Below are 14,657 nucleotides of genomic sequence, written 5' to 3'. Positions count from 1 at the left end.
ATACAAGACCGATTGACTACTCTTTAGCGAGGCCATAGAAGAATCTATGAAAATTTGGCATTAGAGAAATTTTGAGATCTAAAATGGGCCTCCTAATGAAATTATAAAATAATAGTGGAAATAATAAAATAAGATTAGATTACATCATCAAAATTTAGAGGGAAAAAAGAAAAAACTAAATTTTGAACTCGTATTTTCAATTTATCTCCCTATATTTTTTACTCAAATTTCAAGCGAGAGCACTCATTGGATGCATATTTAATTCCTCCTCCAGGGATTACCCATGTTTCATACTTGATATGGAATCCTTGGATGAAGAATTAAATTATGCGTCCAACAAGTCCTTCCACTCGAAATTTGAGTAAAAATGTAGCGAGATAAGTTGAAAATACAAGTTGAAAAAATAGTTTTTTTATTTTTATTTTTATTTGTTTACTCCAAAAATGGTGAATCATCCTCCATGGTTTACATCATCATCCTTAATCCTATTGGTTCTTATAAATTTGATTCTGGTTGTACATTTTTGTTTTGAGGCCCATTTTAGACCTTAAAATTTCTCTAATGAGTGTTTGGAAGACAGATTAGAACACATGGAAAAACATGTATATTGTGCATTTAGTCCTCCTCCATCACAAGGCATCAGTCTATACAACCCATCTACGGTTAATTCTTTAGACAAGGGATGATCATCAAATGTATCTAGATTCTAGGAGTTTTTTCTATCAGACTCGGCTATCTCTATGTGGTTTTCAGGTTTTCCTTGCCTTTTAGTAATGTAATTTTATTATTACCTTTTGGCCAAAAAAACTGATATGAGTGAGGCATGAAGTATTTTTCGTATCAGTTCCACACTATGTATATATGATTTGAATTAATATAAACTTTTGATCTACCAATTTATATTTATGTCTGTGTTTTTTTTATGTATGTTTATAAATCTCATCTGCTCTATTTTAGAGTTTATGACTATCTTAGATAAATCACATCCTAAGACTCTGGTTGGCAGAAATACTTCCACATTGTTTTCCAACATCACACAGTTTTGTTTGGATTGATAATTTCGTAGGCAAAGCCCATGGTTGCTGCCATGGACGGAACGGTCCTGATTTGGTGGATGACCTTGGGACCTTGATAATTTTATGAACACATTTAAGAACATGAAAGAAACAAGATGAGAAATGTACCAGATGATCTCATCGAGAGTTGTTTCCAACTCACCAACAATGTCAAGATTAATACATGACAACATAAATTAAAAAATGAGAAAGCAAAATTTAGGCCCCAAGCAATGTGTCCCCCCAAAACCGTAAATTTTGTTTATAGAAAGACCTTCCACTGTCCACTTAAAACATGTAAGTTTGACTCATTGATATCCTATATGTTTTCTTGAATGCATGAGAATTATTTGGAATGAAGAATTTTTAGAGATTAAATTTTTTATGTTTCGACTCATGTTTCTACTATGATATCGTATTTTTCACCCTAGTATGGAAAACTAACTTCCTGTGTAGGTTCGAATTTATACAAATTTTCCAATACACATGGTAACTTGGTAATAGTTATTGTCTGTCACAATTAACAAAATGAAAAAAAAAGAAACATGGGGAGAAGCTAAGTGAGGAGCACATGCATATGGCCTCTTCCAACCTCATGTGAGTTTTCTTCCCCATTTTTAATATGTTATATAAAGAATATGTTTTTTTGTTTTTTTAAATAAATATTTTTATTCCAATAAAATCAAAAAAATAGAAAAATGATACTATGAAGATAGAAATCCTTAATTTTAGTTAAAAAAACCTTTTTACCCATCTTAAAACATACAAGTCTAAATTTACTTTTTCATAACCTATCTGCATTCCATATTTTGTGAAAGTGATTTGGAGCAAAATATTTTTGGAGATTTGAAATTTTGATGTTTTTGGCCCAAATCGTTTTGTGTCATTGGATTCATCTCCATAGTGTGGTGACTATGTTTTGGTATAGAAATGTTGGAGGGATCTTCCTGCCCCTATTGGAGTTGTGGCTTTCAACATACAAGTGACCACTATACATGTAACACACATGAATCCAATAAAATATGTCTATTCTTTACAATCACAAACATTGGCAGTTTTCTAGGAAGAGACGAAACATATATGTTATGTTCTTATTGATGAGATGAGCTTCATAGTGCATAAAATATCTGTGCAAATTGAAATTCGTCTACATGAAGCATTTCTAGAAAACAACAATCTCCCATTTGGTCATTTCTATATAGTTTTCGTTGGTGATATGGCACAACTTGTTATTATGGACACACATTTATATGTGGTGGCAATACCAAGTAGGTAATTTTGGAATTCCTTTACCACTATTATAGCCTTACAAACAACCTTCTACCAATAAGGCCAAGATGCAAAATAGATCCATTTTTTTTGCCTCTTAACAAATATCAAGAACAAAACATCAATAGGAAAATATTGGTATCTCCTTTTAGTCCTGAACACATACAGATTCATTGGCTAAATTAGAATGCAAATCCTGGAATGCGACCATACACTTCTTTGCAATAAATATTTGGTTTCCCAACATAATAGAGAAATGTTAAAGTTATTGAGAAAGCCAATATCATGTATCATTGTAACATGTCTTACTTCTAGCATCTCTAGGGAATATGACACCCACCAATTAGGACAAAAAATATTGTTACGTATTAGTCAATGTGTTATGTTAACATTCAATTTATGGATCCAAATAAGATTGATTAGTGGAGCAATAGGAATGGTAATACAAATTTCCTACACATAAGAAGCTAACCCTCCAAACATTCCTTCATATGTTGATGTGGAATTCGATACATATATTAGTCCACCATGGGACCATATCAACCAAAAATAAGTATCAATCCCACCCATAAAATGTGGCAATGAAAAATTGTTGATTTTGTTGCCTCGAATGGTCTTGTACGTTGGTTTGGTGTCTTAGCATGTAGAATATTTTTGATTGCCCATTTAGGTTCTTGCACGATGGGGTAAGTGATTTTATGATGTATTTCCTAAGGTTAACTTAGGACAAGTACAATAATTAATCTTGTTAATTATTGTGGACTATTAGTTAAAGTTCTAAGAATAAATAATAAAATTATTTAAATGATTTAGACATAATATCAACCATTGATCTCAAGTGAGGCTTAGGATTTAATCCTAGCCATTGATCACTTAATATTAGGGTTAGGGATTTTGGCTTAATGAGAGGTGAAGACACAATTGTGGAGGAAGAAAATTTCTCTAGAGAGAGAGGCTTGACTAGACTAAAGAGAAGTGAGGAGAATTGTAGCAAGGAATTTTGTGAGAAATTCAAGGAGGCCAAGTTCTAGAAGGAGGGAGGTTGAATTGCTGAAGAGGACGGATAAATTATGGAGGAGGCAAAAATACCTATAGAGCTTGGTTATTCAAATGCATAGGAGCTATATGAAATGAGGAGAATGGGGGACAATGGTATAATTTTCCAGGGTCGAGTTTCTTTAGAAAGGTTGATTTCTAGGGACTAATTTCCTTGAGGCTGATTTTCCTAGTGGGATTGAGTTCCAAGTTCGTAGTAGTTGCATTTTTTCTATGTATTTTTTGTGGGTCTAACCATAACTTTCCAGAGTTCAATATTATGAAAGAAGTTTGTGTCGAGTAAAAATTTGTTTTCATAATGTGATTGATTTTTCCATTTTATCTTTGCTAAATTTTATTTTTCTGAGTTAATACACTGGTGTGTTTATTTTATCAACAATTTCATAAATATTTCAAATAGATGTTTTCTCGGATTTTAATAAGTTGTTGAAGTAAATCAGTTCTGGTGTAAACTAATTTAACATGGTATTAGAACTATAAAAAATTTGTGGGAGAGATTAGATATCACAAGGGTTTTACAGAAACAATTTATTTCTTGCGACACTAGAATTTTATTTTGTTGTGAGGGTTTTGTGGCTAAATTCAATGTGAAAATATCACATCAGAAGTCTGAGGTATGAATACAGGTTGGAGGGGGCTATAAACTTCATTCCATGGAAGGAGAAAATCAGCCTTATTTTAATGGCAAATGACTTGTGGGAAATTACAAGCCAAGAGATTGAGTTCCACAAGATGCTGCCCAATTAGTTGAACATAAGACATAATATATAAGAGTTATGGGAATCCAGCTTGGATGGTGTGAAGGATCATATAATCGTCACATAAGAAATAAATATTCAGCCTATCAAATGTGGATGGCCTTAATTTTTTTTACGAGAATGACAACTAGAACATAAAGATGCCATTAAGGGAGTGGTGTTTTTCCACGATATTGGAGTCTAGGATAGAATCTTAAATCACTAACGCTACCAATCAAAGTATAAAAATAAGACATATATAATGGCTCTCATACATCCATTGATACAAATATATACAACTAGGGTTTGGTGACAATCACTTTGACAACAAATCTACCTTGAACAAGATACATTCACTACCTAGTTGATTTCATCGACTTCATAACTGCCTTGGTCATACCCTAAACACATATGCGCAGTCCTTCAACCCCGATATGAAACAACTCCAATCAGCTTCTATCAATGAACTAACTCCTTTAGGTCACTGAAATTGACTTCACCTTCTCTCTAGCTAATCATTCATCCTTCAACACATTGACACATTGAGACTCCAGTCGAGTTGTTCACAAATTCGTTTGTGAATAAATCTCAACTTCCCACTAGTTCTCCTCAGCTCCTTTGGGTCTTCTTGTCCAACTAGCTTCTCCTTAGTACTTCAAGGACACAACTTATTAGGGACTTTATTCCCACTAGTGCCTTCATGTGCTTCCAAATAAAGACACACTTAGGGCACAGAGGGATACCACCTATCAATGTCAAATGTCCTTCAATAATGAAATTGGGCTAGTTTGATTTATTTCCTTGACCTCCTTTCCTCATCCTTCAAGAATCAGTCTTTAGCTCACCTTAATTCTTCCTCTTCTAGCATACCATTTTTCCTTCAATGAATTGCATTTAGGGCTTGGATTATGCCACTACAACCCTCCCAAACAATTGTTCTTTTGGATGCACACCAACTATCCAAACCAAGACTCCACATCCACTAGTAAATCATAAACTTAAGAAGATGACCAATCTGCCCTACAACCTCCTTCTGCTCTTCTTGACATTGACTCAACTGCAACTGTTTTTGATGAACTTGCTTCTAGGATGACCAACCAAACAGTCCAAGATGGAACTCATCCACTAGCACCAAACCAACATGAAAAACATCACATACATACCTTGGAACCTGTGCATAATTTTGTAGCTTTCATCCATTGATTAGGGCATCAACACAACCATCTTTAGCTATCCTCAATAGCTCCAATGATCCTCCAACAGGTCGTGACCTTCTTCCCTTAACCACTTATGTCATACATTGTTGTTGTAGTAGTGTTTTAGTTCATGTTTAGGCATTAAAACCCCCTATTACCTGAGGTATTAGGGATTAGACCCTAAAGGATTCTCTTTCACAGGTCTGCGGCTCTTGTAGGCTACCCCAAACACAAGTTTCATACCTCTGCTTCTCAACAGAACCTGCTTCCTGCAAGATAGAGGAAGAACCCTCCATAACCATACAAAAATAGTCCCAAACAACCCTTCTCCTACTCGATCTATTGTTAGATTCTTGTGACCCTCAAACAGTCCTTAAAGGAATCCAAAACAACCCTCTAAAACTTCACTTGAGTATCTCCTATCCTGTGACCAAGTTCAAATGTCTCTCCATTTGATTGGATGCACCTTGGATGTGATTTTATGCCTTCAACTCGAATTCTATTTATACATTTCTCATGTGGCGTCATCAAACTATTTTGGGCACCCTAATACTCCAATCCCACCTGACTTTTGTGCCATAAAACCCACCAGCTACACATAAAAAATAATATCTCATGTTCTAGATCTACGATTTTGATTATTTTCATTGCCCCTAGTTGCTCTAGAGGTCCTCTATCATCTCCATCAGTCAAACCATCAAAATTCAACTTAGTTTTGACCCAACTCCTTTAGGTGAAAACCCCCACACTTGGGTTCTTAGCACATAAATCACTTTTGTGGTGCTCCAACATCCAAACCCTGAACCATTAGAGAAATTTTAAGGTATAAAATGGGCCTCCTAAGGAATATTATAAAGTAATAATGGAAATAATAAAATAAGATTATATTACATCATCAAATTTTAGAGGGAAGAAGGAAAAAAATTATTTTTTCAACTCGTATTTTCAACTTATCTACATATAGTTCTACTGAAATTTCAAGTGAGAGTACTCATTGGATGCAAAATTTAATTCCTCATCCAAGAATTACCCATGTTTCATACTTTCGATGGACCTTGCTACACAGAAAATGAGAAATACATCAAAAACGTGATAGCAATCATGTTTTTCTATGCAGTTCTCATGTTTCATGTAGCAGGGTCCATATAAAGTATGCAACATGGGTACTCCTTAGATGAGGAATTAAATTTTACATCCAACGAGTGCTCCTGCTTGAAATTTGAGTAAAATCGCAAGGAGATAAGTTAAAAATATGAATTAAAAAAATAGTTTTTTATATTTTTAGTTTTTAACTCCAAAAATAGTGAATCATCCCCCATGGTTGATGTTAATATCTTGGAACCTATTGGTTCTTATAAATTTGATTTTGGTTGTACATTTTTGTTTTGAGTGTTGAGAAATCTAGGGCATAAGGAGTTAAAAGATTTCTCTGCTTGATAATTACTTGTAATATACTTTTTACTTCTTCACTTGTATTCTTCTCTTTTTTATATTATTATTGTGTTCTTTTCATCAAGACAATTAGCAATATGCACAATAGAAGACAAGTGACACAGTATGTAGGCTAGTCAACCATGGGAAACACCTCTCACTTCTTGAGAGGAAAGCCCGATCAAAATTATTCTTATAGATCTTCAATTGATGAATACCAAGACCAAGACAAAGACCCTTGACTTTAGTATCCTCCCAAGAAGCTTGTCACTAACCTTGATGCTCTTCCTCTTCCCTTTCTTGACTTTCTTCTTGATCTTGAAATGCTCTCCTCAGCTTCCTCTAGAGAAACTTCGTCTCTATCCTTCACACTGCTTCTTCTCGGCTACCTCTAGAGAATCTTCATCTTTAGGCTTTCACTGGTCTCCTCTAGATAATCTTGATCTCTATTATCTCGATCACCCTGAGAATATCGGTCTTTAGGGTTTACCATAGATCAAAAACCTTAGTCTCCTTGAGAGAGACTTATACTGCTTCCTTTCGGCCTCATGCGAGATTCTATACCCAATCTTAAAGCAACAATAAGTTCTTCCTTCGATCTTGACTTGATGCTTTCGGTCCTTCTTCTCTTGCACTCAAAACAAATACCCCAGAAGAATCCTTCCTTCATTGACCCCAAAAGAAACATTCCTTTGCTAACCCTAGAAGAAAGCTTCTTTCTTCTATACCCAGAAGAATCCCTCCTTCACTATACCCAGAAAAATCCTTTCTATCTCTTATTCACACTTCTGCGTTGTAGGACTCTTCTTCACACTTCTCTTCACCGAATTTCTTGTCGAGTTTCTTGCCTCTAAATGAGGCTAAGTGTGGCTTTTTATACACCTCATCTCATGCCCTTTAGGTCGACATGATTTCAAGTAGGTAGGCCGACTTCTTCTAGAAATTTCTTCCATCGTTGTAGGCCGACTTGAAGAGGATAAGTGACAAGGTCTTGGCGGATACTTTACATAGACAAATTTAAGCTTTTACAAAGTGAAACATGACTTCATGACATGACAATGACTCTATAATTTTATGACTAGATGAAAAACGCTTCGTAAAGGCTCTCAATGGGAGTCTTGAATCAAAAATAAAATCTCTTTCTCATGAAACCCATGAAGCAAGCAATACAATAATTTTATTTCTCTTCTTTACATATTATTACATAAAATAATAATTACATTTCATTATGAAGAACGAACCTAGTTACACTTTTTCAACACTCCCTCTTAACTAGGGAGGTATTCATAATGGTTCTTGGTCATTCTCAATCTGAAGAATTTCTCATAAGAACAATTCAGATCGGTAACTCATTTGTATAGCATCATATCAACCAACATTGTCACATAGCAAGGCCTTAAATAACAACTCTATCTCTCCACAAGATCTGAGCTCAATGCTGGTGAGGCCAATGATTTATAGACACACTCATCATTGTCTCTCCCAAAACATACCCTGCCTGGGTACTCATGGTGTGTTCCATTAGGACTATTCTTATCTTGAATTCCCAGTCCTCAAAGAATATCAATCCTCTAAGACTACTCTTCTCTTGGATGCCCTATTTCATCCTCAAAGAGTATTGAATGCCAAACAATTACCCAATCCTCCATTCTGTCTTCCTAGGTGAAGACCAGAATGAAGACTAGAATGATGTGTCTATCTTTCCCTCTCAAATAGGGAGGACATATTCCAATAAAGGAATGTACTCATTCAGACAAAAGGAATGTACCTAAGCTCCCTCTTGGCTTTAGGAATTTCCAAGTTTCTTTCAAGTAAGAAACTTCTTTATAGGCTCCCTCTTAACTAGGGACTTACATCATCTCCTTTGATGGAGATTTTGGGGCAACCAGCATCTTGAAGAACTCCTTTTACTTCGATCTAATGAATTTCTTTTGTTATGGAGTCTTCATCTTTTGGGACTTCTTCATAGGGCACAAACCATCTATCACTTTCATTCACGAGTTATTCATGTCCTCATTCCTTTTATCAGAAAGTGATCCATTAGGTTTCCATCTGGCTTTGCTTCATATCATGCTATTTTCTTCATGCCATATTTTCTGGAAGGATCTTGCATCCTTTTATATGGTCTTTCTGGAAGTTATCCACCAATATTCCCTTTGGAAGTGCTACATAAGCCCATCTAGGTATGAGTTCAAAAATAAGAAATTAACACTTAAACCAAAAATTACCTATGTAATGGTCTTTCATCATGACATCTTCCTGTAGGTATCAAAATTCTGCATACATGTTGACACATCTCCCAAATATATTCATTGTCAAGGGTCTCTATATTTTTTTGACATTCATTAGAGTCTTTATATCTTTCCAGGATATATCCTAGTCAACTATTCTTGGTCTCGGATGTTGAATGCCTTCTACCATTTTTGTATATCTCCTTATCTGTTCCCCCTTTTTCCTCACACTCTTCATTCCCAAGAGCTTCTTGTCAAAGTTCCTTAATTGTAGTTAGCTACCTTATGCTTCATATGAGAACATATTATGTTTATTTCATCTAGTGTGACCTATGCCTTTCTATAACTTTCAGAGGAGGAGATCCCAATTTTCTTTGATCATGTTTTCCAAATAGTGATTCATATTATCTACAACCATATGACATGACCTTCATAATAACCTATATAAGAATGCATACCTCATCTTTCCTTTGGGTCATCCAAACTTCCTATAACAGCTTCATTTGGACAAAAGAGATTTATCCTTTAGCCCTGATTCATTGTTATGTCATCATACCATCAACCCTGGAGTCCCACGAGTTGGAATTATTGATAAAACATTTGCTTATTTTCTAGACTGATGAATCCTCTGATGAGGATTCCATCAGAGAAACTTGAGGATATTTCATATCCTCACCCAAAATATGTTTCCTTCTTGACTATTGTATGATGATCCCAGTTGATGATGACCTATACTTCTTTCTATAAGTATCAATTGAGATTTCAATGAGGTTTCCAAGAGCTCTTATTATTTTTAATCAATATAATTTATTCTAGACATTCTTTCTACTTCCCATATCTAGAGCTCTTGATTCTAATGCTTCTTTCACAATGCTATTTTCTAATCAGATGAATTCTATATTATTTACATTTCTTCCTATCTAAAAACTACAAGTGAAAAGTACCTTCTAGTGAAGAAGATAATCTTAGCCATAGTAGATATCTTTTACTTCTTCCTTCTTAAGCTTCTTTGTCTCAGGTTCTTTCACATCCTTAGTAATATGGGCTTCTTCTATATCCCTCTTATCCTTACTATGTTTATGAAAATATTTTTTATAGTTCCCAAGGTCTTTACTGTTGGGTGTGGACCCTGATTATCTTATGTATTCAAAGGCATCTTCACATTGGACCCTAGTTCGAAATGGGGCAGCAACACTTCCCGTAAAATATTCACTGCAGGGGGGGTCTAGGGGGGCGGGGGGGGGGGGGGGGCGGCCGCGACCTTTGGGGAGCCCCCCCCTTGGTGAGGGGATTGGGGGCAGCGCCCCTGAAGCTAAGAATAGATGTAAAATTTCCTTGTAAAGTGTTGTAATTTCTTAGTCAATCTGGGCCATTCATTAGGGGAAGATCTAACAATAGAATTTATGTTTAATTTAGGGTTTTTTTCCCTAGAATGCAACCCCTCGCCATATATGAGGGTATTATATCGCGTCTATGTATATCTATATTCTGAGTGAGGAAGAGAGAGGAGATTGAGAGTGAAGAGGGAATTACAACAGATCTGTTGTAGGTTGTATCTCTTCAGTTTGCTGGATAATATAAATAAAGGACTAGTTGTTTCTCCATGGATGTAGCTCAAATTGGGTGAACCACGTATATATGTATCTCTCTTGTTTTATGTGTTTTCTATGTTTATATTTCTGTAATATTTTATCGGTTCCATTTCCCTATAATATATAATTTTCTAACAACTAGTATCAGAGCCGAAGGTCTTTTTGGTTGATAAACTTGCAGGAGAGAAGGGTTCTTGGTTCGAGTGGGAGCAATGGCAGAAGATGGTAGGTTTAGGGTCAAAAAATTTAATGGCAAAAACTACCAGCTATGGAAGATGCAGATGGAATATTATTTGTACCAGAGAGATGTGTACCTACCATTAAGCGGAAAGAAAAAGAAGTCGACGAGTATGAAAGACAAAGAATGGGATATTATTGATAGAAAAGCACATGGAACAATATGGTTGTGCCTACCGATGTCGGTAGCATTTAATATTTCAAAGGAAATGACGAAAAAGGGTTTAATGTTGACATTGGCCAAGCTATATGAAAAACCCTTGGCCTGAAATAAGGTATTTCTTATGAAGCATTTATTTAATATGAAGATGTCAGAAGGTGGATTTGTTGCTGATCATTTAAATGAGTTTAATACGGTTACTAGTCAGTTAAGTTCTGTAAGGGTAACTTTTGATGATGAAGTTAGGGCTCTATTATTTCTGTACTCATTGCCAGAAAGTTGGAATGGTTTAGTTATGGCCCTTAGTAACTCTGTCTCTGGATCTAGTACTTTAAATTTTGATGATGTTGTTGGTGCAATCCTTAGCTAGGAAATGCGACGAAAAAGATCCGGTGAGACATCAGGTAATGCTTTGACTGCAGAGACTAGGGGAAGAAAAATGGAAAGAGGAAAGAGCCCTGGATATTGCATTAAGTCAAGAAAAGGAAGATCCAAGTCTAGATCAGGGATAGTGTGCTGGAAATGTGGGAAGAAAGGACACCTGAAGAAAGACTGCAAGTCTCGAAAGGGAAAAGAAGGAGATGCGCAACAAGAAAATAATCATGAAGCGAATGTAATAGGTGATGTGTTACAAGATGCTTTGATTCTTTCTTTAGAAAATATTATTGAAGCTTGGGTGGTAGATTCAGGGGCCTCATTCCATGCCACACTTGATAGAAAACATTTTCATGATTATGTTCAAGGATATTTTGCACATGTTCGATTGGGTGATGATAAAAACTATAAAATCATTGGAATGGGTACAATTTTCATAAAATAGTAGAATGGAAATCAATGGTTATTGAAGGAGGTAAGGCATGTTCCAGATCTGAAGAAAAATCTGATTTCAATAGGGCAGTTGGGAGGTGAAGGTTGTGTAACTACTTTCACAGATAAAACCTGGAAGGTCACTAAAGAATCCTTGGAAATAGCGAAAGGAGGAAAGGTTGGTACATTATATTTATGCAATGTTATTTCTAATTTTGTTAATGCTTTAACCTCTACAGGAGAAGATACCACATTGTGGCATCATAGGCTCGGGCACATGAGTGAGAAGGGGATGCAGATTCTTCACTCAAGAAATTTGTTGCCAGGTTTGAAGCATGTTGATTTAAAATTCTGTGAGAATTGTGTTTAAGGAAAACAGAAGAGAGTCAGATTCCTTAGAGTTGGGAAAGAAAAGAAGAGCGAACAATTAGAGCTTGTGCATACAAATGTATGGGGACCTGCTCAGGTATCATCTATTGGTGGCTCTCGTTATTATGTTACTTTTATTGATGATGCAACTAGAAAAACCTGGATTTATTGTATTCGAAATAAATCTGATGTATTTGATACTTTCAAGAAATGTAAAGCTTCGTTTAAAAATGAGACAGGAAAAAGGTTGAAGTGTCTTAGATCACACAATGGAAGTGAATATTGCAGCAAAGGGTTTGATAGGTACTTTTCAAAGAATGGAATTCATAGAGAGAAGACAGTTTTAGGAACACCACAAGAAAATGGTGTGTCAGAAAGGATGAACGGGATAATCATGGAGCGTGCAAGGTGCATGAGATTGCATGCAGGATTGCCTTTACAATTTTGGGCAGATGTTGTAGATACTGTTGTTTATCTAATAAACATAGGGCCTTCAAGTTCCTTGGATGGTGGTATTCCAGAGGAGGCATGGACAGGTGAAAAAGTGAACTACTCTTTTTTAAAGACTTTTGGTTGTGAAGCTTTTGTCCACATTAATAAAGAAAATAGAACAAAGCTTGAGGCAAAATCAAAGAAATGTACCTTTATTGGATATGGTGTTAATTATTTTGGTTATCGCTTTTATGATTATGAAAAACACAAAATCATTAGGAGCATAGATGTCATATTCAATGAAAAGGTTTTGTATAAGGATCAATTGTAGGAAAAGCAACAAGAAAAAGAAAATAGAGAATACACAATGCTTGACGAGATCATAGGAAAAGTGATGGTGCTTGAAAATCGTAATGATCAATAGCCAGAACAACAACCACAACAGCAACAAGCACCTCAAACACTTGAAAGTGGTGTTAGAATATCTACCAGGATAAGTAGACCCCATGAACGATACTCTCCTTCATTATATTATGTATTGTTGATTGATTCTGGTGAACCAAAATGTTATGAAGAATCAGAGTAGGTAGAAACCACAGAGTGGGAGGAAGCCATGAAAGAAGAGATGGACTCCTTAGCACATAACCAGATTTGGGACTTAGTGAGGTTGCCTGCAGGTAAAACAACATTGCAGAATAAATGAGTTTACAAGCTGAAGGAAGAAGATGGAGGTAGAAAAAGGTATAAAGCTAGACTTGTAGTGAAAAGGTTTGCACAAAAAAAGGGTATAGACTTTGATGAGATATTTTCTCCTGTTGTTAAAATGACTTTAATCAGAATTATCTTAAGTCTAATAGCAGCTGAAGATTTGCATCTTGAGCAGTTAGATGTAAAGACAACCTTTCTACATGGGGATTTGCAGGAAGAGATATAAATGCAACAACCACAAGGATATGAGGTAAAAGGGAAGGAAAAACAAGTGTTAAAGTTGAAGAAGAGCTTGTATGGCTTAAAACAAGGTCCAAGGCAGTGGTATCTAAAATTTGACAAGTTTATGTCTAAACAAGGTTATACTAGATGTCACTATGATCATTGTGTTTATCTCAAAAGGCAACATGATGGCAGCTATATTATATTGTTATTTTATGTAGATGACATGCTTGTTGCAGGTTCTAACATGCAGGAAATAAATGTGCTCAAAATAAAATTGTAAAACTAATTTTCAATGAAGGATTTGGGTGTTGCAAAACAAATCCTTGGTATGAGAATAACTAGAGATAGGAAGAATCGCAATTAACATTGTCTCAAAGTGAGTACATAGAAAAGGTGTTGAAAAGGTTTAATATGCAGAATGCAAAACAAGATAGTATACCTTTAGCTAGCCATTTCAAATAAAGTAAGGATGAGTGTCCCAAGACTCAGGAATAAATGGTTCATATGTCTAAAGTTCCATATGCATCAGCAGTTGGAAGCTTAATGTATGCAATGGTTTGCACAAGGCCTGATATTGCACATGCAGTGGGATTTGTAAGCAAGTGCATGAAAAATCCAGGAAAAGAACATTGGATGGCAGTGAAGTGGGTCCTCAGGTATTTGAGAGGTACAACAAATCAAGCATTATGATTTGGTGGTTCAAACATTGCTCTACAGGGATATGTTGATGCAGATATGGCAGGTGATAGAGATAACAGGAGGAGCACAATAGGGTATGTGTTTACTATAGGTGGAATAGTTGGCAGTTAGGTATCAAAACTGTAGAGTGTTGTTGCACTCTCAACAACAGAAACAGAGTATGTTGCTACTGTAGAGGCTAGTAAAGAAATGATTTGGTTACAAAGGTTTCTAAATGAATTGGGTAAGAAGCAAGAGTTGGGCAGGTTATACAATGAGAGCTAGAGTGCCATACATCTTGCAAAGAACTCTGCATTTCATTCCAAGACTAAGCATATACATCTCAAGTACCATTTCATACGGTCAGCGTAGGAAGATGGACAGTTGAAGCTGGAAAAGATACACACTAGCCAAAATCCTGCAGATATGTTAACAAAAGTTGTAACCAGAGAGAAACTGAGAATGTCCTCAATT

Source organism: Pinus tabuliformis, chromosome 7, assembly GCF_031772625.1.
Source record: "Pinus tabuliformis cultivar Carrire ecotype Pingquan chromosome 7, CPIR1, whole genome shotgun sequence".
Classification (NCBI taxonomy): domain Eukaryota; kingdom Viridiplantae; phylum Streptophyta; class Pinopsida; order Pinales; family Pinaceae; genus Pinus; species Pinus tabuliformis.
The sequence above is the reverse complement of the archived record's forward strand: the minus strand, read 5'-3'. Positions refer to the sequence as shown.